At 40.3% G+C, this 21075-nt stretch overlaps 1 long non-coding RNA gene across 1 annotated transcript in view; it reads left to right on the forward strand.

The window, feature by feature from the left end:
• Positions 1-11153, forward strand: part of LOC110342405 — a 94678-nt gene extending 83525 nt beyond the window's left edge. Inside the window, exon 5 of the long non-coding RNA XR_005880303.1 lies at positions 10658-11153. This is a non-coding gene — a long non-coding RNA (uncharacterized LOC110342405). The remainder of the gene's footprint in view (positions 1-10657) is intronic.
• The last annotated feature ends 9922 nt before the right edge of the window (positions 11154-21075 follow it).

Consider the following 21075-nt stretch of genomic DNA (forward strand, 5'->3'; position numbering starts at 1 on the left):
TACTGACAGTCACATCCTGCACAACTTTGAACTCATGAATTCAAAGCAAAATGAATAAACTTGTGAATTATCAAAGTGATAAGTAAAGAATCTTGGTCAACTAAGCACCGAGCTGAACTCAAGAAAGCCAGTAACAGAGGGGGAGGACTGATGACCAAAGGGATTAAGACTGGGCTGGTTTAACCCCCAGAAACAGCTGACCTGACAAGGGTTAACTCTTGAATCCCAGGCTGATGCCTCGGAATCCAGCATGGGACTGATCAAGACCCCCTGAATATGGGTGTCAGTGAGGAGGCCTAGGTAATCTATTGAGCCTTGGGCAGTAGGTCAGTATTTATCCCGAGTATACACACGGACTTTGGACCCCCATCCAACAATGTGAGATGCACTTTTACCCTGAACTCTTGGGGGAGGGTCTAGGCTCTGCCCTGGATGAAATGACAGACTATGGACACCTTCATGGAGGGTCTCACCCTCCCTGGGGAAATGAGGGGATATTGGGGGGGTTGGGGGTAGGGCACGGGGGAGGGGAGGGAAATGGAGAGGGGCCTGGAACTGACTTGTGAAGCAACCTTGTTTCTAATTTAAATTTAAATTTAAAAATAAATAATAAAAAAGAAAAAAAAGAATCTTGGTCAAGTTCTCCAGAACAACACTGGCATATCAAATACAGTAGTCATTCCTACTTCCACTAAGAAAAAACAATGGATACCCACTGTGTGGCAGTATTCTTCCAGTCCCTAGTAATGTCACAACAGTTAACAAAACACCAGAAGGATGCTTGTCCAATTAGGAAATTAAGTCTTTGCGAACACTGAGAAAACAAAGTATGTGAAACAAAGCATGTAAACAAAGTATGTGCAAAACACATAAAAACAGCTATAAATTGAATAGACAATATGATAAAATAACAAAAATATATTGAGAACAGTACATAGTCAATTGGCAGTACGAAATGAATGTAAAACTAACTTTGCTTAAGACTTCACAGCTATAAAGAAGAAAAGGCTTCGGGGCTTAAAGGCATTGGACTTCAATATGTGATATTTTTGTATGATGATAAGTCCAACAAGTAAAACCATAGCATTTCACTTATCAGGGAAGAAGTTAGGAGAGCTTCAGGTTAATTAGTTTCCACCTGAGACAACATAGTATAATATGACAGACAGAAATTTTTCATGCAGTTGAAAATGGCAATTAGATTACTAACTGAAGGAAAGCAGGTGAAAAGCTGTTTCTGGAGAACTCAGGACAAACTGATTATGCAACAGGAATGACTCATCTTCCTGCTGTGCTGTCGGAGAGTGGAAGAGACAAACATTCAGTGTTCCATGATGTGAAGGGTTCCTCCACACCCCAGCTTTATGCAGCTCACTCGGGACTTTGAGATTTAAGTGTAAAAAGTCATATTTAGTTTCTTGAGTGAACTCTAGATGTGTAGAATCTCCAAATTCAAAATCCCCTTGGGAGTCGAGTGGCTGGTTACTCAATGTCTTATGCTGCTCAACAGGTTTACAACTTCATGTCAACTCGCTGACACTTCTCAGGTGGCTTCTTTCCAGTTTAGGATGATACTGAAGGACAGTGCCAGAACTCCTAAAGCTGTAGAAGTGACTGCTGACAGGAAAACAGAACAGAAAATCATAGCTGTCCAGGGCCAACTGCCTGTGCATTACACAGATCACCAGGGTCAGAGTCCTGCAGCTTGAGAAGTTATAAAGAATGGTTTGAGTCATCAAGAAAGTGCCAACCCAGATAGGGCACAAATCTGGATGGGAGGGAAGAGGATGGGGAGGAAATGGGGGGAGAAGAGGGAGAGGAAACTGCAATAGGAAAATATTATGTAATAAAAATACCTATTTTCAATAAAAGAAAAAAATCTAAATGTCAACCCATGTTCAAAACTAAAACTGTGTCAGGGTGGGGTGGGGTGGGGTGGGGTGGGGTTAAGCTCTACTCTCTAAACTAAGCTTGCTGGACACTTTTCTCTCCTCATAATGCTATAATGCTACTATTATGCTTCCACACATGGACACCTGGCCAGGCGATCAGTGATGAATGTCATGGGCCTGGAAAGCTAAGGGAGCAGGAATGTCCTTAGGTACAGATGACATTCACCCAATAATCTGAAATTCATGAAGGAATTTTTAGTGTGTGTTTAATTTTTCAGTGTACACAGCAATGATAATTGAAGGGATAGCAGGCAACACTCTGTGTGTTGAACACAATGTTGACTTCCTGGTAGAGACTGTCTAATGTACTCACTTGGCAGCCCTAAGCAGACATTGTTCCAGTCTTCAAAAGACTGGAGGGAAAACAGCTGCTTTCCTGGGCTTTGGGCCCCTCTACAGAACATGTGCAGAACTGAAGTTGAGTCCTTTATATCTGGCTCTGGAGAGAGTGTAAATGTTTGCTTTAGTAGTTTCCCATGTTGTTGTATCAGACATCAGTGTGCTTCTAGAAATACTATTTTTGTTTGAGTCTTAAGGATTTCTTATATGAGTACTGTATTCACATCATTTTCCCTTTCCTCTCCTCTCTCCAAGTCTCTGTGTCCTGCTCACTCCTCAGATTCACCGCCTCTCATTCTTGAACTATAATTATACATGTGAATATGTATATAAAATTTATGAATAAAATCTGCTGAAATAATTTACTGTTATGCACATATGCATAGGACTGACCTCAGAGGAACGGAAAATGGGGTCTCCCCATTGATTTTTCCTCTTTTAGAAATAATAAATTACCTGTAGTTTTTATGGAGTAGTACATTCTAAGGATTCCCTCCTCTACATGGCATGTCGATTTATGTTGTCATATTTTAGATTTTTGTTAGGTGAACCGTGTTTTTGAGAGTTCCTGGGTACAGGTTCCCTGTCACATATAGAAGACTCTATCTCGCAGTGGCTGTCCTGTTCTGATCTTCTGGCACTTACAATCTTTCTATCTTATTTTAAGTGATGTCCCCTATCCTTTGTGTGTATAGCTTGTGTTGTAGATGTATCAGCTGGGGTTGTGCAGAAAATGATCCAAAAATTTAAAGTGCACTTTTATCTAATAGAGATCATCAATGTGTGTCTTTATGAATGTCACAGTGTCATCAAATCCATTATAATCATATATAATAAGCTATTAAGAGTTTTTCAGTAGTAACCATATCAAAGGCTAACCGTGTGATGGAATCAAGAATCCAAATCATGATATGTGTAAATGAGAAGCTAAAAAGGGTTTTCAGGTTTATTAATTTAAAATGAATGTAGTACACACATACAGCTATCAACAAACACAGCTACAGTAGTATTTTATCAGACATTATGAATTGAAGATCTTATATTATAAAGGCCATCTTCAAAAAATAGATTCAATGGTTATTAGAAATAACAATGTTAAAAAAAAGAAATAACAATGTTGTTTGCAAAGTACATTAAGATCCCCAACAACAGTTCAACTCCTTTGGTGCTCTGCCATTCAAATTCTTCTATTTCTTTGCTTGGCCAATGATTATACAGAGGTATGTTCAATGCAGATTAAATTATCAAATAATTTTAATTAGTTGCTACTAATTAAACCCTGAGATTTTTGATGCTAGAATTAATAAAATATGTTGGCCTCTGTGTAATCAACTGTGCCTTGCTGGTGCTTTTGAGTATTTAAAAGCCCTTGCCGAGTAGAATAGATTAGAGAGAAGGTCCAGGTTGTCAGAACATTGTGTGTTTATCTGAATGCTCACGAAGATTTTGGTGAGTGTAATAGCTGTAAATTGCACACTGATGATTCAGTCTACTGTTTAGCGGGGTATTTTCAGGAAGATGAGGTTACCTTAGCAACTAGTCTGTCACATGGGATGTGCTGTTGCATGCATAGTGTCATAAAGTCTAAAGCCTTTCCCTCTGGAAGACAGGAAAGTAAATGCCATCTTTTGCATAATGAATTATGTTACTTGTCTCTTTGGTAGGTAGAAAATAATTTTTATTTACCTTGGTTTTTTTCTTGCTGCTATTCTGTCAAAATGGCAATATGTATATTATACAGATGGAAAAGGGTAAACTATATATCGTAGGTATACAAATTGAATAAATCTTCATCCGGATGTTTGATTGTATTGTTATATATTGACTGGTTTGAAAATTTAGATGGCCAAGTGATTTGAGACAAATTGTAACAAAAATAGTCCTAAAATTTTAAATATCGTATTATTAGCATTAGACTTAAAGAGGTAATATTGTCATCCTGGGTTCAGAACCAAAATTGCAAAATAATGGTGTGATAATTCAAAATATTAGATTTGTAGATGATAAGAAGTATATAAGTGGAAATACTGCGCAGGATTATTGCTGTATTACAGACATAAATCTTACCCATTCCATTAGTAATATATGCCTTCATGTTTTAAGGCTTCCTTTGTTTTGTTAATGGTTGAGACTGACTCTTGCTACACAGACCAGACTTTTCTCAGCTCTCTCAAAGCCCAGGCTGGCCTAGTGCTTCATATCTGTTTACCCAGGCTTATTATTCCTGGGATTACATGGAACACAACTCTATGTCTGAGTTTTACAGTATCTTATAGAAGCATCGTGAGAGGGAAACCCACTATCAGCTTCTCGACCACAAGTATTTTTAAGTATCATGGAGGACGTGTTTACCCTTACACAGTTTATGCTCTAGTCGAGGCACAAAACCCCCCAAAGGCACAAAATTCACAAGATATACCACATTATAGTAATTCCCAAAGAAAGTATTTAGCAAAATTACTTTTCCTCTGCTTCTCTTCTCTTTCCTTCTGGATATTTTGCTCCTGAAACTATTAGATGCTGTGCAGCGAGGCCAGGCTGGAGGTCTTCTGTCCAGTGAAGATGACAAAAGTCAAAGCAGGAGATGTCCTGTAACGGGGAGGGACAGAGTAGTGGGGCAGGTCACAGTCAGGGGTCATATAAGAAAGGACAACAGAAACCTGACCTCACCCTTGAGAAAGGAAGTGACAGAGTCTGAAATATTAGAAAACTAGAATGGATGCTGGATTGTTGGGTTAAAGTGGAAAGTGTTTCTCCCAATGCATTTGTAGATAAACATAATGAATGTGTATGTGTATGTAAGTATGCCTGGTATATGTAGTTATCTATAACTGTATACTGTGGTATGTTGTATGGTATACAATTACACATTTTTCCTCTGGTCATTTACAAGTCTAAGAATGCATGATAGATGAATGTCATGTGACATAGGAACAACAGATAAAAAGCTAAATTATGCGAATGCTAAAGGTACCTTTGTTAGAGTATTTCAGTATAGACACACTAACTGTAGCAAACACACTGAACCTATGCCAGATGTTACCATTAGAAAATAGTGCATCTCTGGAATACCTTCTCAGTTATTCTATACAGCTAAAATTTTCCTATAAAACACATTAAAACCAAGAACACAGTTGGGATTACACCACTTGATTTCAAGAGTTACTATACAATTACAATAAACAAGATACATGTGTAATTGTCTATACAATGATAATAAAAAAGAAACACTGCAGGACATGGAAGGAATTTTAGTCTCATCTGAGTCCATAAACAGAAAATTGCAGATGTGGTCAACTGATTAACATTTTTAATTGCCAAGATTAGGTAAAAAATGAATCCTTTAAAAGTATGGTGCAGGAATAATTGGACACCCTTAAAAATAATGGTAATCATTACCTTCTATGTATGCCAGTTAACATAAAAAGGGATTATAGATTCAAAGTAAAACTATTCTAGAGAAAATATTGTTGATGGCTGTGACCAAAGTAAGGAGAATGGTTAAGACACAAAAACACCAGCTATACAGAAAATAACGTTAGCCAAACTTCCCCAAACTAACATTTTTTCTCTTCAATAAAACATTTAGAAAATAAGAAAACAAGTACACACAGAGCTTGCACACTTTCTGAATCTCCCTTTCTGTCTCTCTGCGTGTGTGTGTGTGTGTGTGTGTGTGTGTGTGTGTGCGCGTGCGCACGTGTGCATGCTTGCTTGTGAGTGTGGGTGTGTTTCTTGCCCAGTTGTTCTAGTTACAGCCATTGTAAGCTTTTTCCCTTGACTCCTTCATCCTTTTGGCAAACCCTATTGTGCCATTTTGGAGGGGGGGTGTTTATTCAATCTTGACACAAGCTAGTCATCTGGGAAGAGCAAACCATAACTGCGAAAGTGCCTTCATCAATGTATTGATTAACGACGTTTGTGGGAGGGCACAGTTCACTGAGGTGATGCCAGCCCTGGGCAGGTAGTCTTGAGATGTATACAAAAGGGGAATGAGAACGCCCTAGGGAGCAAGCCGATTAACAACACTCCTCCATCGCCTTGTTTCGGCTCTGACCTTGAGGTCCCTACCTTCAGCTCTTGCCCTGACTTCATGGCAGAGTTCTTCTGGTAATAGGGCTTGTCACAGAATAGGAAACAGGCAAGCCAGGAGACCTATATATTTGGAGTTGTTCTTGACTTTTGTTTTCCAATACTTCTTAATTTCTGGCATTACAGAATGCTCCCAGATCACCCCAGCATGATTCTCTCCCCCAGTCAAAAACTCTCCTCTTTATCCAAGGAAGTCTAGATGTTTTCACTGGAGGAGGGATAGAAGTCAAGATTTGTAGCTGTGCTTCTTGTTAGCTGTGTTTTGAAATAATTCTCAGAATTATTTTATGCTTTTGTTATACATAGATCTCATTGGTTTTTTTTTTACAGAAAAGTCAATCCCATTTATATTGACTTCATGAAAACCTTCTCTAGGTTTTAACAATCACTGGGGAAAATGATAATAGCTCTTACTATAATTTGAGAATATAAGGCGCAATCAGATGGGAGCAGCTAATCAAAGTTTGTCCTTTGGACATTGAAATAACCCTTGTCCACCTCCCAAGTTTCAGGAACAGACAGTTGATAGTACTTCTGAAAAAAAAAATGGAGGCATGAGGTTTGTTCATTATACAGTTGCTTAACATCCTGTCTGGACATAACTCAGTTGTTGGTCTGTTCTTGGTTTACCTTGACCTTGACATGAAGGAAGCTGTTGGTCTGTTCTTGGTTTACCTTGACCTTGACATGAAGGAATTTTAATGTTAGCAGAGTTTTTTCTGTGTAGCTGTGAAAGAGTCTGACACTCTGTAGGCATCCGTCACATTTTAGATGGTGGTCAACGTCTTCGGCATGTGCTGCCTATCCCAAGGCTTGAGACAGCCTGGTTACAGTCTCCAGTGAAGAATGAGGTCTGAAGAAGCAGGCATGCCTCAGAATTCCTTAGAAGGGGAAAGGATTTAAATCTAGATTTTAATCTCCTTGGATCACACACTGAAAACTGTCTGCTATTCATTTGAAATTTAATATAACTAGTCCTCTCATGTGTGTGTGAGTGTGTGTGTGTGTGTGTGTGTGTGTGTGTGTGTGTGTCAGCCCTCATCCAGGACCATATGGTCCCACAGTCTCTGCTCTTTGTTTTACAAGGTCCAAATTTCAGAGAATTGTTTCCCCATGTTCTGTTAATTAAATTATTTTTGTTGCCACATAAGTGAAAACGCAGCTCACAAATGACACTCTGAGAAAAGTCTATGGTATGTCTGATGATAAAGAACTAATATAACTCCTTTGTTTCCTCAGTTTTGGTTTGGAGTTTGTGTTTGGGGTAAGCAGGCAGCTACATGAGCCCTTAATAAAATTAACCTTTTGCTTCATTCAACCGTCATCAAATTGGGAATTTTTCTAACCCAGTAACTCCATTAAATGTTTAAATTGTTCTTCAGCGCTTCCAAATGTAATCTAAAATATCTGGGAAACAGGGTAGATGCAATGTCTTGTCACATTTGATGCCTTCAGTCTCTAATTAAAGATTCCATGCAAGACTACTGATGGCATGCTCTCTCTCTCTCCTCTCCTCTCTCTCTCTCTCTCTCTCTCTCTCTCTCTCTCTCTCTCTCTCTCTCTCTCACACACACACACACACACACACACTTGGCTCAGCATTTCATTGTAAACCCCAAGAAATAATTGTGTCCTTACTTGCTGCCAGCACAAAGGCTGGGAGATGGAATGAAATTCTTCAGACTCCAAGGGTTGATGACATGTCTTTATAGCCTAACATTCCTTAAAGTTACGATTTTATATGTTACCCTGTCTCTTGTTCTCATTTTCCATGCTTAAATATAACCCTACTTATGTATGGGATCGTTGTATGTAGTTTCATAATTGAAAAGCAATTCCTTTTCTTGAAAATTACAAAGAAGTTGTTATGAACATGGTTTTAGTTCCAGTGCAGGAAATTTAGGCAGGAAGATTATGAACTGGATTGCAAAGGGTGACCCTATATTAACAAAAAGGTTTTTCTGAACTTGGACAATGACTGAAACTTTCTAAATATAATACAAAATTAAATGTGCATGTATAAGTTTTTTAAAGGCTGTGATTGACAGATTTGCAATTCCAAAATATACTTCAATGCAACTAAAATTCCTGGAACAAAGTCGAAAGTTGAAGATGATCAAATATTTGCATAGAAATACCTTATAGTCCCTAAATGATTGATTTGGTTAATGCAGTCTTCAGTTTCATACTTTTTAAATGTACAACAAGATGCTTACTCTTGCTACTGCCAAAATAGATTTTAATTTTTTTTTATTTTCTGCTGTATTCTATACATTTCATCATAACAGATTTCTTTCTTGAGATACACTGCTCACTGAAAGGTTGCCTATAGTTAATGCATATAGCCTTTCTGTCTATACTTCCAAGTCCAAAATGAAAGGAAACTATGTAGAGATTCCAAAACTTATACTAATTGTTACTTCAGATACGTTTAGTCATTCTGATTTTATTTTTATTACCCTTGATATTCTATAATGTTGTTATAATATACCCATTTGCTTATATTCATGATACATCCACCATTGCAATTTTTAACTTTAATTGTAGAAAATAAAAAATGTGATTATTCTATTATTCAATACCGTGTGTTAAATATGCAAGTATTAAAACACGCAGAAGCAAGAGTATATTGACCTAACATAGACCCAAATTCAAAGGACGCGTCATTTTTTTGATGCTGCCCACTTGGTTTGAAAGCAGCCATTGATGCTACAGTGTGGTCATGTAAGAGTGAGACAAGCCGCTCATCCCCTGGCGTGGTCTCTGGCTGGACCTTTAAGTAATTTCAAGAGGAAATCAATTTTTGCAGCAGTAGTTCAAGGCATTGTGGCCCTGGTCACATTTGGAGTTCATTTCGAAGAAGCATACGGTAAATGAGCCAGAGAGAGCAAAGACAAAAAATTATATTGAACTATAGCCTTCTATGGAAGGTCACGGCACAGATTAAAGGACCCTTCAGAGGTTTGTCCCTGCTGTTCCTTTTGGTCTTTCGCGGCTGAGAGACCGGAGATTACACATGAGCATGGAAAATGACTTGGGAAACACGGTCCTGCTGTCTTTCAGTCAACAGCTATGTACTTCTCCACTTCCGGAGTGGCGAGATTCACCCATGCTGCATACCACCTAAAATCACGGAACGCGAGCCCCTGCTTGCAGTTCTGGCCGGAGGACCCAGTGGTCACGGCAGAGAGCCTATATGAATAGGGTAGATGCTGAGAATGGAAACAAGATCTGCATTCCGGGGGAAGTTAACATTTTTTTATCAGAGAAAGATGAGAGCATCCCTGCAAGGGGGGACGGGCAGCCTCTAGAAGCACGGGGCTTGAAAGGAATCCATGGTGTCAGCATGTGTTAGACTTCTGTATCTGAAGGAGGCAGGGGAAAAGACACTCACATTCTCTCTGGGTGATTTCCTTCTTCATTCTCTATTCTTTTGAGTTCCTTCTGTGTTCTTTCATTGCCGGTTGAAGAAAGAAGGCCCTCCAAGACTAAACTTTAAGGCCCCTGTGACAGCAGGAAGGTACAGCCTCTTCTGGGGTACTGAAATGGACCCAGAACAAAGGTGTATTTATTGATTGTTAACACGAAGTATTTCCTCAAACCAAGGTCCCTAGTCTTTTTTTGTTTTGTTTTGTTATTGTTTTTTGAGACAGGGTTTCTCTGTATTGTTTTGGAGGCTGTGCTGGAACTTGCTCTGTAGACCAGACTGGCCTCGAACTCAAAGAGATCCTCCTGCCTCTGCCTCCAGAGTGCTGGGATTAAGGTGAGCCCCCAACAACACCCGATGCTAATCTTTTTTTTTTAAATAACATTTTTATTTTTAAAGCAATCTTATTTTACATACCATATGCCAGCTCCCTCTCCCTCCTGTCCTCCCTGCTCCCTTCACCTTCTCCTCACCCCACCCCCAATCCACTCCTCAGAGGTGAGACCTCCCATGGGGAATCAATAAAGTCTGTCACTTGAGGCAGGACCAAGGCCCTCCTCCCTGATTCTAGGCTGAGCAATGTATTCATCCATAGGCGAATGAGCTCCAAAAAGCCATTTATTTCATGCACTAGGGATAAATGCTGGTTCCACTGCTAATGACCCCACAGACTGCCCAAGCCACCTGCCTGTCACCCCCATTCAGAGGGCCTAGTACAGTCTTATGTAGGTGCCCCAGATGTCAGTCTGGAGTCCGTGAGCTCCCACTTGCTGGGGCCAGTTGTTTCTTTGAGTTTCCACATCGTGGTCTTGACCCCTTTGCTCACATTATCATCCTCCCTCTCTAGGACTGGACACCACTGGTTCTATCCAGTGCTTAACTGTGGATCTCTGCATCTGCTTCCCTCTCCTTCTCCAGCACCATGTCCGCCTGCACACCGCCGTGTCTGCCTGCACACGGCCGCCTGCACACCGCCGGGTCCGCCTGCACACCACCGTGTCCCACCATGATGGGCTGAACCTCTGAACTGAAAGCCGCCACCAAATTAAATGTTTTCCTTTGTAAGAGTTGCCGTGATCACGGTGTCCCTTCACAGCAGTAGAAACCCTAACTAAGAGACACCCGGAAAAGTCTGGGAAGAGAATGAGAGCAATGATAGTGTCTCCTTGGGTTAGAAGAAATTGTTTATATCTTTAGAGTAGCATAACATTTAATAAAACAGATTAAATATCAACCAGTTAATGAGCAATTGTCAAAAGATACCGAAACCACAAAGAATTCAACTGAGTTTAACTGAAACTGTTTAATCTCCCCAGTGAACAATAAATTCTATTCTGGCCAAACATCTCTGTCTTTAAAATTTTTAAATAATTAAGCTATGTACATGGGGTTAGTTCATAATAATGATGTAGAACATACTCATGGCAGATAATTTGAAAAGTTTGGCTCCTTTTGTAAGAGCAAGACTGAGTGTTAGACCCAGGGGACAAATGCTAAACAAACACTACACCACTGAGCTACACTCTTATACTCCTCTTTTTAAGAATCTATTTTTCCAAATATTCATTTAGTGACTTGTGCTGTGTATATTAACAGTTTATGTTAACAGTATTTATAAGAAAGTTCCCATGTCATTATGTAAGCTAGCAATAAATTGCATAGTTTTTTCCATTTTTTGATTTCATTTTACATTCCAATCACAGTTCTCCCTCCCACTCCTCCCCCTACCTCCCTGTGCCTCCTCCCACCCCCTCACCTCCTCCCACTCTCCACTAACTCCTCCCCATCCCACCCGTAGTCCACTCCTCCTCATGGGTAAGGGCTCCCGTGAGGAGTCAACATAGTTTGGCTCAATTAAGTGGGTAAGGACCTGGTCCCTCTCCCATGCACTAAGATTAAGCATGGCATCCCACCATAGGGAATGGGCTCCAGCAAGCTAGCTCATGTACTGGGATTCTATCGTGGTCCTACTGCCACTGAGCATGGCATCTCACTCTAAGGAATGGGTTCCAACAAACTAGCTCATGGACCAGATTCGTATCATGGTCCTACTGCCAGGGGTCCCTCTGATAGTCCAAGATTCACACCTGTCTCCTACATGTGGAGGGCCTCGTTCAGTCCCCTGGAGTCTCCACAGTTGTGGTATAGCGTTAATGAGTTTCCACAAGCTTGGTTCAGCTGTCTCTGTAGATTTCTCCATCATGTTCCCGACCTCCCTTGATCATATGTTCTCTCCTCCGTCTCTTTGCCTGTATTCCCAGAGCTCAGTCTGGTTCTTGGTTGTGGATCTCTGCATCTGGTTCCAATTGCTGGATGAGGGATCTATGAGGACAGTTGGGGTATTCATCAGTCTGATTACAGGGGAAGGCCAGTTCAGGCATCCTCTCTACTATTGCTAGGAGTCTTAGTTGGGGTCTTCCTTGTGGAGTCTTGGGAGTTACCCTAGAATCAGGTTTCTCCCTATGTGCATAGTAGCTCTCTCTATTAAGATATCTTTTTCATGGCTCTTCCACCGCAACCCTCCCCACCTAGGACATCTCTTTCCCTCCTGTTCTCATACCCCCTTCCCTCACCTCCCCCTTACCACACCCCTGTCCCCAGTTTGTCCTGTAGATACCATATAATTTCACTTCCCAGGGTGATTCGTGTATCCCTCTTAGGGTCCTCCTTGTTACGTAGCTTCTCTGGAGCTGTAGACTTTAATCTGATTATCCTTTGCTTTACTTCTAATATCCACTTATGAGTGAGCACATACTGTGCTTCTCTTTCTGAGTCTGTGTTACCTCATCCAGGGTGGTTTCTTTTTTTCTGGTTTCATCCATTTGCCTTAAAATATTCATGAGGTCATCAGTTTTTTTCACTGCTGCGTAAGTACTCCATTGTATAAATGTACCACATACTCCTCATCCATTCTTCAGTTGAGGGGCATCTAGGTTGTTTCTAGGTTATGGCTATTACAAATAATGCTGCTATGAACATTGTTGAGCAAATGTCCCTGTGGTATGATTGAGCATCCTTTGGGTAATTGCCCAAGAATGGTATCAATGAGTCTTGAGGTAGATTGAGTCCCAGTTTTCTTAGAAACAGCCATACTGATTTCCAAAGTGGCTGTACAAGTCTTCACTCCCACCAGCAGTTCTTCTGACTCCCCATCCTTGCCAACATAAGCTGTCCCCAGTATTTTTTATCCTAGTCATTCTGACAGGTGTAAGATAGTATCTCACAGTCATTTGAATTTGGGTTTCCCTAATGATTAAGGATGTTGAACACTTCCTTAAGTGTCTTTTGGTCATGCAATTTGAGATTCTTTTGGTGAGAAATCTCTGTTTACCTCTGTACCCCACTTTTCAGTTGGGTTATTTTTTTTTTAATTTTGATGTCTAGCTTCTTGAGTTCTTTACAAATTTTGGAGATCAGCCCTCTGTCAGATGTGGGGTTGGTGAAGATCTTTTCCCATCCTGTATGCTAGTGTTTTGTCTTATTGACAGTGTCCTTTGCCTTACAGAAGCATTTCCATTTCAGGAGGCCCCATTTATTGATTTTTGTTTTCTGTGTCTGTGCTACTCATGTTATATTTAGGAAGTGGTCTCCTCTGCCAGTATGTTCCAGGCCACTTCCCACTTTCAGTTCTATCGGGTTCAATGTATCTGGATTTATGTTGAGGCCTTTTATCCATTTGGATTTGAGTTCTGTGCATGGCAATAGATACAGATCTATTTGCAATCTTCTGCAATCCTACCGAAAGCAATCTACAGATCCATTGCAATCCCCATCAAAATCCCAACACAATTTTTCAGACTTGAAAGAACAATACTCAAGTTTAAATTGAAAAACCCAAAACCCAGAATAGCTAAAACAACCCTGTACAATAAAGGAACTTCCAGAGGCATCACCATCCCTGACTTCAAGCTCTACTCTAGAGCTATAGTAATGAAAAACATCTTGGGTGTTGGCATAAAAACAGACAGGTAGGCCAATGGAATTGAATTGAAGATGCTGAAATCAATCTGCACACCTATGAACACCTGATTTTTGACAAAGAAGCCAAAATGATACAGTGGAAAAGAAAAAAAAACCTCTTTACCAAACGATGATGGCATAACTGGATGTTAAAATCGCGTGGTTTCTTAAGCCAACCCCTTGTTGTTAGTGTTTTCCATTGTCCCAACAGTTTCCTCTTTTAAGCAATCCTGTGATAGACACCCAAGTACACATAGTTCTGTGTACACCTTTATCATTTATAAAAAAAGTACCGTTCCACTTGAAAGACCTGTTGATCTTTTCATTTATTTTCATAATTTGTGCATGTTACTAGCTTCTTGTCAACTATTCCAAATTTTATACATACCTGTTGCTTATGAATATTCCTTCCTCCTTTCCCTCAAAAGTACAGGTGCTTCTTAAGATTTTTATGATATCATCCAGTAGAAAAATGCAGAATTCAGAATAATAATCAACTTAAACAAAAGTTCATATATCTGTTAAGTTTTCATTTAAATTGCATATGTAGATATTTTTGTAATTTTGCTAGGACATTTTCCTTTAGTATTCAATTCTAAAAGATATCTCTACCATAAGTTAGTTTTCCACTTATCTCATATATTTTGACTTAGCATCACTGTTACATTTTGTTCTGAGAAATTATATATATGAAAGAATTAAGTGCATTTAGTTTATCAAGTTTTACTTTAAGTCACAATCATTCCTAAAGCATAGAGCATACTGTGCTTGCAATGAGCAAGGAGGATTGCAGTCAATTGAGAAAACAAATATAAATAAATGTGCTCGTTCAGATTGCCTAACAATAGCTGCTGCTCTCAACCTGTACAGTTCTTAGGGTCTTCAGGGATTGTCAGTCCTTAAATTTTCCTGCTCCTGGGCTGAAAATATATGTCTCCCTCCAGTTGGAGACTGGGCAATGAGAAGCCAAAACGAGATACCTGGGAAGACAGGTCAGCCCAATGGGCAGTGCCCTGGTCATGGAGAGTTACAACCTTGACCCCAGCAAGGCTTGACCTTGAGAGAACAGAATACATAGTAATCATTATCTGGAACCATATAGTTCTTTCACAGGGATAGTTTCATCTAACTCTAAACATGGCAATGTTATCTCACTAAGTAGTGAGCTAGTGACATGGTCAGCAATATGCAGGCTGTGAGTGAGAAGGTATGACTCATGTCTGACACCTTGGATCTGATGCTTCTGTTGCAGGATTACCTTGTATGTACCAAAAGATTTTAAATGCTTCAAGCTCTGTCTCCTTCTCTAGGTCAACAAGAGTGACTGAGAAGCAAAAGATTCTGATATAAGTAAAATGTAAAACTTGGGACCATATTAATTGACAGAGATATTGTCAAGTGCATCTTTGATCTGAAAAGTACAGTTATTCCTCAGAACTCTCAAGAGATCCTCCAAATATTAAAACCCTTAAATCCTTTGTATGCAATTAAGAAGTATTTGGATACAACTTGCAGACATCTTCCCCTGTGCTTTAAGTCACCTAGATGACTAACAAGTAACCAAATAAATACATCATTTGTGAAAAGTGTTGTACAGCAAACAGGCAGTAAGTATTAAGAGTTGAAAGACAAGCACTAAGCATATGAAGAAATGCCCCCTAGAAATTAAAGCTAGCATCAACATGTTTGCATATCAGAAAGAAGAGAAGCTTTATATGGTCCCACAACCTAAACAGACACAATTCAAAACCAGAACTTCGTAAAGGTCTTTGGAAGAGTAAAAATGGATGCTTTTAAAATAATAACAGTTATTATTTCATACATACCTCTGAATAGACTTAGCATCAATAAACTTCATAGTAAACCGCTGATACAAGCACCCCCATTAGCAGCACAAGCAAGATGATAGCAGCCATTAATACCTCCATTATGTATATCCATTATGTATGTTGTTCTGGAAATATTGGCAAAGGCCAATACACATTAGGAAGAAGTGAGATATAAGCACCAGATGGAATGAGAAAATTACTGTGCACAGATATTAAAATTCTGCACTTGGAAGAGTAGCTAGAGAAAAACAACTAGAGAACTCAATAAAAGGAATGGCAAAAATTTCTGTAAATTTTTCATATTCCCTATGTGAAATGGTGACATAAGTGTAAAATGTAGCAACAGAGGAAAACCAGGTTTAGAATAACACTGGAGATCAACTTTGTAACATATGACTAGGAGGTTTAGCTAACCTAGAAAATGCTGTCAGGAAGTTTAAACAGAATCATTATGTAACTTAGGAATATTAGGATTAGATCAACTAGGGGTTGTTCTCTGAAAGTCAGCTACCATCAATGATTGCTGATACCCTAGGGAGTAGAAGGGAAAGAATAAATAATTAAATCATCAAATGGAATAACCTGGCATGAATTTGGACTCACTAGGTCTGCTCTGGAAAACCTAAACATTCTTTGGAAAATAGTACACTTAAAAGTTCCTAGGAATTCCCTGCACCCACCCACCATGAGAATGTTTTCTCGGGAGAAGCAGTTGATTCTTTCCAGTCTGAAGACAGCTTTATTCTCGCTTTGGTTAGAAACCAAGCAATAAAGTTGTCTAAAGATGTTTTGCCATGGGAAGCAAATTCTGCCTTAGTGTCAACATTTTGGAATTGCCCATACTCGGGTAACTAGAATTGGATCTCACATGCTTCACTAGGGTAACATATCTTAAGAGAAAAGATATACCAGAGAAGAAATTATGTAATTGTGACAGCCTTTCTTTAGCAAAAATATGTGGGATACAATATAACATAAAACCACACAAGTTTCATAATTGAAGATCAGTACATCACTCCACCCTCGCTAGAGAGGCTTCGTCTTGCCGTAAACGGTAACTAACACAGAAACCCTCAACTGGGCACATTTGGAGAACAGGAGACTTTGGAGCACTCACCCCTAAACGGGCTTTCTTTATCAAACCCTCCTCCCTTCAATGCTGGGGACGAATCCAAGGAAACACACTTTGCAGACACAACAGGGCGATGCATATACCCACTCACAGGGACTGCAACAGCATCCACAGAACCTGCATGAGCTCAAGGCAGACAACATCCCAACAGAGAGAGGGGAGGTGGGCATAAGTCCTCCCCCTACCAAGTTAATACCTGTTGAGAAAAGGAAAAATCAGTTTTGTTTTTTTTTTTTTACAATGGAATGACACTAGCTATGTTAACCACAATGCAGAGCAGACCTCAGGCCTAAGAGTAGTTTGGCCAGCACAAAATGGAATCATTGTTCTTTGCTTGCTTTAAAAATTGTTTTGTTTTTGATTTGGTATTTTTTAAATCTTTTTTTATTAAATTTTGTTTGTTGTGATTTGGGGAGGGGCTTGGGGGCGGTTGGAGAGAGAGAGAAAGGATGAATGGGAAATTGGGCTGGTAGGGAGTTGGTGATAAGCTGGAAGGAGCTGGGGGAGGGGGTAAGGATACAGGACTACATTGTATGAAAAGAATTCAAAGCCAGTAAACACAAAAACAAAACTGAAAAGCAGAACCCACAACATTGCCAAAGCACAGGAAAAGCATGTCCAATTTACACGAAGGACTTTGCAGTCTGGAATTCATCTTGGCAACTTTGAGCAGCAGCAATCGCCAGTTGACTGACATGATCCACACCAAACGAAGGTGGCGTTAGAGCAATCCTTACAAGAACCTTAGATGCCTGTGTGTCACACGAAGCCGTGCCCGATGGCGTCTCGAGCCCGGTCCCCAGATGGGCTTGGGGGGGAATTCATGTGTCCAGGATGAACAAGCTGATGAAGAAACCACCGAAGTGCTTAGAAAGTATAAACTGATCAGAACTCGGGCTGGAGAAGGCAGATACACTACGGGGGGGGGGGAACGGGGGGACAGAATCTTACAACAGCAGGTTGGGGTGTGGATACCACAGCTGCCACTGAGCCGAAGCGGTCCTCAGACGGTTTGACCTCGTGGATAATCACAGAGTTTCCTGTGGACTTGGACCACAGAAATCATCTGGTGAGCAGCCATTCTGGTACACCTTGGCGCCTGAGATCATCAGTTAGTCCTCGGCAGTGCGGAAGACTCGGAGTTACAGGGGTCAGAGACATTTACACACTTTTAGGGAGAACAACTCAGACCCCAGGCCCACAGGCTGTTCTGTAAAGTCCCTTTCTCCCTTCCCAAAATCTTAAACCCTAGAGTCAATGATAGGCCTCAAGGGGGGAAGGTATGTGACCCCAAACCCGACAACCTGAGTTCTGGGGATAATAACTGGACTTTCTTAAGTTGTCCTCTGACTTCCCACAGACGCACAGTGTCCCACAAGCTCCACATACATTCACTCTATAAACATATATTATATATGGATTTGAGAGGTATTCCTATTTAGCATGGAAGTTCTTTCTTAGATAAGCACTTTGCAAATAATTTCTCTAAGTTTATGGATTTTGTTTCTAAATAGTTATTTGAAGAGACTATTTCAATTTTAGTTATCAGTTTAACTTATTCATTAATTTTATGTTCCAAGAAGTCCGACTAATACAGATGTTCTGTATTTCCCCAGAGATTTCAGTTTTCTGTTTATGTTTTCCCTACAACCCAATTTTTGATCAAACGCTTATGGACAGGGAGATATCTCATTGTTCAACCCTTTAATTGCAAATTACTTAGTTTGTCTTTGTTTATTTCTTTGTTTGTATAAAAAAAATTTTGCAAGCCGGGCGTTGGTGACGCACGCCTTTAATCCCAGTACTCGGGAGACAGAGGCAGGCAGATCTCTGTGAGTTCAAGACCAGCCTGGTCTACCGAGTGAGTTCCAGGACAGGCTCCAAAACAATACAGAGAAACCCTGTCTCAAAAAAAAAAAAGAAAATTTGCACAAAAATATTTCAGTTGCCTCGAACTATTCAGATCATTACCTCAGAACCATTCAATTATTTTTCATTTCCTGTGTGCTAACAGCCACAAACTCTTTTTAAAAAAACACTACAAAATGAAATAGAATGAGATAAAACAAAAACTATAACATTGGAGTTGGACAAGACAAACAAACAGGAGATGAACCCAATAGGGGGTATATGAATCCGCGAACCACTGTTGGTACACTCAAGAATCCCATGGATACACTAAACTAAAAACTATAGTAGATACAAAAAGGACCTGGTGCAGACCCATGCGGGCCCTCTGGATGACACCTCACTCTCTGTGAGCATATTTGAACTGTGTTGATGCTGGTTTAGAGGGCCTTGTATTCTTGGTGCCCTCCATCCCCTCTGTCTCTTACACCCTACACCTCTCCTTCCACGGGATTCCCTGAGTTCCCAGTGGAGACATCGGATAGAGACATCCCATTGAGAGCTGAGTGTTGAAAGTCTCTCACTCCCTACATAATGTCTGGCTGTGGGTCTCTGCATTTGCATTTCATCTCCTGAAGAAGGACGCTTCTCTGATGATGGCTGAGCAAGGCACTAACCTATGAACATAGCAGAATGTCATTAGGAGTCATTTTATTGCTACGTTTTTTAAACCAATGCTTTTTGGTTTTTACCCTTGGTCCCTGGGATATCTAGTCTCTGGTCCTTGGCCACCCAAAGTTCGCAGTATCAGGTGTGGGATCCATCTCATGGAGTGGGCCTTTACTCACATCAGATCCTGAAGGGTTACTCTCACAAGTTTTTTGTTCCGCCATTACCCTGGGATATATTGCAGGAAGGACGCCATTGTGCATCAAAGAGTTTGTGATTTGGCTGGTAGTTTCATGTTACTTTTAGTAGTGTGCAGAATACCTCTCTGTAGCAAGGAAGCCAGAATGTAGCGTTAAGGACTCTATCTGGAAGTTTTAAAGTACACGCTGAGGCAAAAGCATATGCATAGGTTATAGCTATATATACAGTTAGGAAGCCCAAATGTAAACACCAGGCAGATAGCCTTTGCAAATCCAGTGACAGATAGGGTGTAAGCTGGAACCGACCCAGAGTGGGATCAGTAGGTTCCTGTGTCTGTTGTACACAAATATATACATGCACACACATATATACACATATACATTTACACAAATGCGTATACACATGCACATGCATACACATATACACATACGCATTGCATACATATATACACACCAAAGTAAACGCCCATATACTCATAGGCATACACACATTCATATACATATATACATATACTCACACCCATACACACATGTACACACATTCATAACACATATACACACATGCAAACACACACACACAAGCACAACCACAGGCACATATACACACATATTTACAAACACACGAGCACATACACAAATACTTCAGGAAACTATGCAAGAGACAGATAGCATTGGGTACTATTAAGAAGGGTGATGACATGTGATGGAGAAGGCTTTTAAAGTTACTTTATAGGTGTTCATCGTCCCATGTTTTCTAGGGTGAGAGACTTATGGTGAATAGAGACACAGTCTAAAATGCGTGCAATAGCTTTGAGCTTGATGTTAAAAGGAGAGAGATATTTTCAAGACTGCTTCACAGACAGATCCAGAGGAAGACTAGTGACAGTCTTGGAAAGGAAGCAATTTCTTTGTAGGTCATACAGAATGTTTTGGATCTGGTCCTAGGAGTGATGGGAAATCAGTTAGAGCCTTAAGCATAGGCATAATGTGTCCGTGCTAATGTCCTTGAATTTGTCATTGAGGTCAGTTCTGTCAATAATAGATTAGGAGAATGGTAACTGTAAATACCAGGGGCTGGTTGTAAGGGAAGTCAAGTCATGCAGGGAAGCACATGCTGGTGACTAGAGCGTGACAGCAATGGGAAAAGGAGAAAAACGGGTGGAGCCCACAGCTCCCAGGTGGGCAGTGGATCTGTCTCAGGTTGTTTTCTGTGGCTGTCATAAAATAACCATGGCCAAAAACAACCTGGAGAGGAATGTGTTAATTTCAGCTTACAAGTTATACTCCATCATGAAGGCAAGTTGGGACAGTAACTCAAGGCACAGACTTGGAGTATAAGGTGAAACAGAAGTTGTGCAGGGATGTGTTAGAGGCAGTAATTAGAAAAGTGGGTAAAGATATTGACTAGAAAATGGGCGTGTGGTTCTGGTGCTCACAGAAGAGATCTCTGTTGGACACACTGTCGGCCTAGGTAGACCCTGTCTCCAAAAAAAAAAAATCTAATCCAGGTATGATGGCATATACTTATAACCTCAGCACTCATGAGACACAGTCAGGAGGATCACTGTGAGTATGAGGCAGCCTACAAAGTGAATTCCAGACCAACCAAGGCTGAATGACACCCTTT

This window comes from Mesocricetus auratus, unplaced genomic scaffold (assembly GCF_017639785.1).
Source record: "Mesocricetus auratus isolate SY011 unplaced genomic scaffold, BCM_Maur_2.0 Super-Scaffold_100011, whole genome shotgun sequence".
In the NCBI taxonomy this organism is placed as follows: Eukaryota; Metazoa; Chordata; class Mammalia; order Rodentia; family Cricetidae; genus Mesocricetus; species Mesocricetus auratus.